This window comes from Teleopsis dalmanni, chromosome X (genome assembly GCF_002237135.1).
Source record: "Teleopsis dalmanni isolate 2A chromosome X, ASM223713v2, whole genome shotgun sequence".
NCBI classification, from domain to species: Eukaryota; Metazoa; Arthropoda; class Insecta; order Diptera; family Diopsidae; genus Teleopsis; species Teleopsis dalmanni.
Window position 1 is genome coordinate 53,238,057 of NC_051848.1, and position 6,000 is coordinate 53,244,056.

A 6,000-nucleotide genomic window follows, 5' to 3' on the forward strand; every position below is an offset into this window, starting at 1 on the left:
TTTAATAAATAAAAAATTGTTCATAAACATACTAAAGGATGTTTACTTCTTTCGATTTTTACTTCTCAAATAAGATGTCTATGGTTGCGGTAGGCATATTGCAGGCCTTATAGAGTCTATTGTTTTATTTTATAAATGGACTTCACTATGCAAAACTGTATATAGTATGTTCTTGAGTAATATGATAATTGTCTATTAGTTAGTTTTCTAAATGAACTCACTTGAAGTGAGTTTCAAATACTAAAAATGTTTAGTTTACTTCTTTAATTGACGAACGCCGTGGATGCATTCTTAAAATATATTATGGAATTATATATAAGGGTTATAAATAAAAAAAGTATAAAACATATAAAAGAATTGCTTGTATGAAAATAGTTTGAAAAGTTTAAATTAATGTATAAAATGATTTCCGATTATCAATAAGTTCCGTCTGTCTGTCCGGTCAAGTTTTTTCTGGTCAAGTTCTTTCTATCTTATGAATACTTAAATAATTTTATTGTGAGCTATTGTGCTTTATAAGCACTACTCCATCGCCTATAATATTCAAATTTAGTAGGAAGACAAGAATATATCTAGGGTTTCAATAATATATTAAAATTAATTAATACTTTGCTATTAATAGGTAAAAAAGACATGATATATAAAATAATCATCTAATAATAATAGAAATAATATAATATTATAGTTATGTTAATAATAATAATAATAATAATAAAATAATAATATATAAAATAAAAAATAAAAGCCCAGAAAAGTTAATTGAAGTTTATAAACATAGGGTATATTTTGTAATCGGTATTTACATACATATATACAATTTAATAGTTTTATAATAAGTAATATAATATATTAATATATTACAATAAAGTATATAAGATCTATATGTAGATATGTACATACATACTATAAATATAGTATTTAAAACCCAACTTCATTGTCCAATTTAAATATGTATGTATGTATTTCGATAGACGTCTGAAGCCATGCCATACGTTTCTTGTCCAATTTTTATTCTTTAATGCAAAAAAAACATAATAGGTAGTTGAGTTTTAAAATATTGAACCAACTATATGCTATTTACAATGTCACATTTTAGCATATTGAATACAACAATAGGTCTTATAGACACAATTAGTAAAATCAGCAATGAACTTATTTGCTCTGTTTTTTCTATGTCCTAACACTCGTGAATTATATCCTAACAAAAGTCGGGATTTTGATAGAAAACCTTTCCGTAATTGTATCAACTATAAATATAGACCTCAGGGTAACCAACAGCTTTAATCTTTCATTTATAACATCTCTAAAGTAATTAACATTAGTGAATACTAATTATCTTTGGAGCGAAGATACATATTTAACAAGATATCAGGAGTGATTTCTCGATATTTTACAAGTTGAAACTCTTCACTTAGATTTTCTTCAAGTTTTAAGGCAAAGAAGCTTTCAATTCCCCACACTATTTATCAAAGATGCTACCCTTACATTGGTAAGAATGAGCATTAATGAATTTGGTAATTGTGTTTCCTAATACATTAAGTAAGGTTACTGTGGTAATTAGTCCGATTGTTTTAAAGAGTGCTTTTTTTTTTTTAAAGATATGAATTTACAAGATACTGGCTTTGCTTCCTACTAGCGCTCGAAAGTCACAAAATAAATGTTCCTCTCTTCCTCTTCATTTTTTTTTGTGCTGTATGCTTTTCACATCGAAAGTCACAGTGTCAGTCTTGAATCCACTAAAACCACCTCTTAGGAATGCATGGAAAAGATTTCTACAGCATTGAGGAAACTTCATGCCAGTAATAAGGGGAGAGAGATGTGAACATATAAGCTTAATAATACTTTTCCTCTTTACAACTCCTATAATGTTTATAAGAGGGAACTCTTAACTCTTGACTGGTGATACAACCCACGACTACACAGATGCGTTTGTTTGGTAGGTTGAATAAATTTAGTACATCAGTAGATGATTATGTTTAGATTGAAATGTCCTATGGCTTTGAGGAGTGTTGTAAAGTAGGGCATCAAAACTTGTTCCATACTATCTGCTCTATATTGTGTGTATATATCATCAACTAGTTATGCTTAGTCAAATTTCGATCTGATTTTTTAATAATGTTTTTTTTTATATATAAAATGTTTTTTTATATATAAAATGTTTTTTTATATTGAGTGCAGTTATCATAGACTCATTAAACAGCCCTCGTATATTATATAAAACTTAACATTTCATTTATTTCACTTCCAAGGTTTTTAGTTTATTAAATTATCATCCATAAAACATTGTTTTATTGGTGATTAAAAAACTGGACCCTATAAACTATTATTGATGACGTTAAACATCATGACATATGTATAATGATTATACGAACATATATTCGTAATATCAGTAGTAATATAGTTAACATTTTTTTTTTGATAAATATTAATTATCAATATTTTTTTTGGAAACTGTGCAGGGCAACAAAAAAACCAATAATAAAAGTTTATGAACTTTGTACAATCAATTTTTGAATATACGATGTTATAAAAATTATGTTCAATACTTATCAGTATAGCAATTATTAGTCAATAAATAATTTTCAAAGTAATTAAAATTTTTTAATATTTATTTTAAATAATAGAAATTTACAGAACTTTTAAATAATGTTGGAGACATTTCAGCAGATGTGTTAAATAATTGAGATGATACCTCCAGCTCAAAAAGTACCCGGATTTTGTAAATAAAACACACAAATTTAAATTTTATTTCAAATTTATTTTATCTCCTTCAAAATACTTTGAAAAAGTTTTTGAAAAAGGTCTATTACTTAAGGAGTAGTTAACAAACAACAAAATACTTTTTGAGCAGAAGGTAGCTTTATTAAGTGAAATCTTAGACAGCTATTTTTCAGATATAGTTCGGTTTGTGGAAGTCTAAGAAGGATTTTGAACAAAAGGTATCATGTCTCTCTTGAATGTTGAAAGGTAGAAGCGTATGCGCTAGAATACGCTTCTATCTTGATCCAGAGCAAACTTGTTGAAACACAAATGATGTGAGATATCTTGGCTTCTATAAGATTGTTTGAAAGTGTATGAATGTTGTTAATGGAAATTAAAAACTTAAATACATATAATTGTAGGTCCAAAATTTCTTAAATTCACAATCATTACAGTCGCTATAAAAATATTTACAGACCCATAAGTTTTTCTGCTATACAATGACGCCAAAAATCGTCAGAAAAATCGAAAGTCAAGCTCAAGATCAAGCTATATATCATGATTTTCTTGAATATAATATAAAGCTTAATGTTCCTGCTATAGTATCCTCCTTCTGCTCCAATGTAAAGTTGAGCAGTAAAAGAAACTGTGACAAAAAAGATTACTAACTTTATTTTTTAATGGTTAAATTCATTTATATTTCTATTAATTTAATAAAAACATTAAACTTTTATTGCATTATTATTAAAAGAAGCGATCGTGTACTTTAACCTTAAAGATCTATTGTGCCTAAGCAAAAAATAAATAAATTTTATTTATAAATTACAAAATTTAATTCACTACGCATAATCTATAGTTATTTAAAGATACATATATGTGACTCTAATGGTTCCAGTCAATGGCGGAGCTAGACCAACTCTGCACGTCGGCGACATCAGAATTGCGAGGCCCCCTTTATAACCCAGTTGTAAAAGTAAATAAGTTACATTCACTAATACGACAAAGCATGATTGAAAGTTTTATTGCTAATCAATTTAAAATAAACACAAATTAAAATAAATGAATTTTCCTACTTTTAGTATTACCCTTTTTTTTTTTTCAATTATACATATCATAATGAAGATAGTCTCTCTTGGACCATCATACTTTTCTAGTAAGTCTTAAACAATTTTAACTTTGCTTCTTTCTTTTCGTCGAAGCTATACTGACTGGAACTGTGAACATGAATCTGATTACTATATAAACATTAGGGAATACTTCGAATATAGTTAATGCCATTATCAAACCAAATTGCTCAAAATATTTATTAAGTGCTTAGAATCCACAGTCGGTAACTTTTTGGCGACATCGCTGACGCCTAGCGACGCCACTGTTTCCAGTTAAAGATAACACCTAATACTTAATAATAGTTCCACCACAGATAGTTGGGATGCTAGCGACTTATAATTTGTAAGAAAAAAAGTTATCAATTAAAATTTTTTAAGATCCCCATTCTTTCGTACATTATTTGTACAGGGGTTCGCACTTTTAATTCTTATTAGTCGGGATTCTTCAAATTTTATTACAGTCTGAGATTTGCCATTTCAAAAATTTTGTATCTATGTACAAAAGCGTTAATAGTATAACCATTCTCTACTAAGAGTAGTGTATTCGCATAGAATGTTCTCTAATGTCTATCTCACTGAATTTACAGAGATCGGTGTTGGAGACGGTAAATTTATTTAAATGATACTTTAGATTGCATTCAGATATAAATAACCAGATAAAATCATAAATCTATCCTGCTTAATGAAAATAGATTATTTGATATTTTCATTTTTAAGCTGAGGGTTTGCTTTGCTTGATATCGACTTAAATTACTAAGTCAGTGATCTGTAAAGGTTTTCAGACAACGTCAAATGGCAGTCTGTAAGTCCATAAGAAAGGTCAGGAATAATTATTATTCACTATCAATTGTATCATTTATACACTTATTTATATTATTATATTATTATTATATTATATATAATATTTATTTATAAGTAAATTCTGGGAAGACTTTAATCTTCTGCAATACATTTGTAATATCAAAATGTTTATGAAGGAAGGAAATAATCTGGACAGATTGGGCCCGAAATATACATTATACTATGAAATCATACAAATGAAGGAGTAGGATGAATAACCTTAATACAGATTTTAAAGGAATCTCATTGATTGTGTAAATTCAATTTAAAAATGTTTTTATTTCTTATTGCCGGATGTAATGGTGACAATACTGTACTTATATATAACTTGAACAGAAAAAAATGAATTCTGCCACAATCAAAACCAACCAAACAAATTAATATTTGTTTTATGCGATAATTTCTTCTCCAAGTCGACGAAATTTTAGTCAATGAATTTTTGTCAGTCTGCCTTTGTGCAATGGTGTTGTTGTTCGCACTATTTCAGCGTTCAATTAAAATAAAAATCAAAAATATTTTATTTCTTAGGACTTCAGATAATTTTTATATCTGGTATTTTTTTTGAGCTTTGTAGTTTTCATATTTCAATTGATTTTCAGAAGAAATAGAACTATAACGCAATCCATAATAATGATTTCGAGCAGCTTCTTATACTTGGCTTCTTATTCTTATACTGGACTGTCTATAAGTCGCAGATCATAATTTTATTTTTCTTTTCTAACTCTTCTATGTAACTCAGAACTTACAGGAAAGTATGTTGAATTTATAAAGACAAAACTGAAGTATTAAATTTATTTAAAGAGTTAACGATTGTATTGATTGAATAAGGTATTGTCGACTTTTTGAAATTGATTACATTGATGATTGATATATAGGTATACATAATAATTTATGTTGCGTTTATCTCGCATCATCCAATACTTTTGTCACGCGACTGGTCCATTTTTACTGGAACAAATCGCGTTTCTGGCTCCTGCTATACAATGTCCTCATCTCAACTCTTTCCTTTATTTTTTCTTGGCTGATAATAGTATTCTATCTAATAGTTATCTTGTATAATCTATCGTCAATTATCCTCTTAATAGAGATCTTATAGGTTATGAATATTTTAGAGATAATTGTACCAGGCGTGTGAGTTCAATCCTTGATACTTGCAATCTCAAAAAATTATTTAAGAATAATTAAATATTTTTACAATACTTTTACAGTAAACTAACAAAACTCTAGAAAAAAAGTGCGAACATACAAGTCAAGTATATTTTTGGGTCAGTTGGCTAATGAACGCTGAATCTGAGCTTCAAATTTTGCAGGGCACGAGTTCAATCTCTGGTACTTGCAGTCTCAAAACATTATT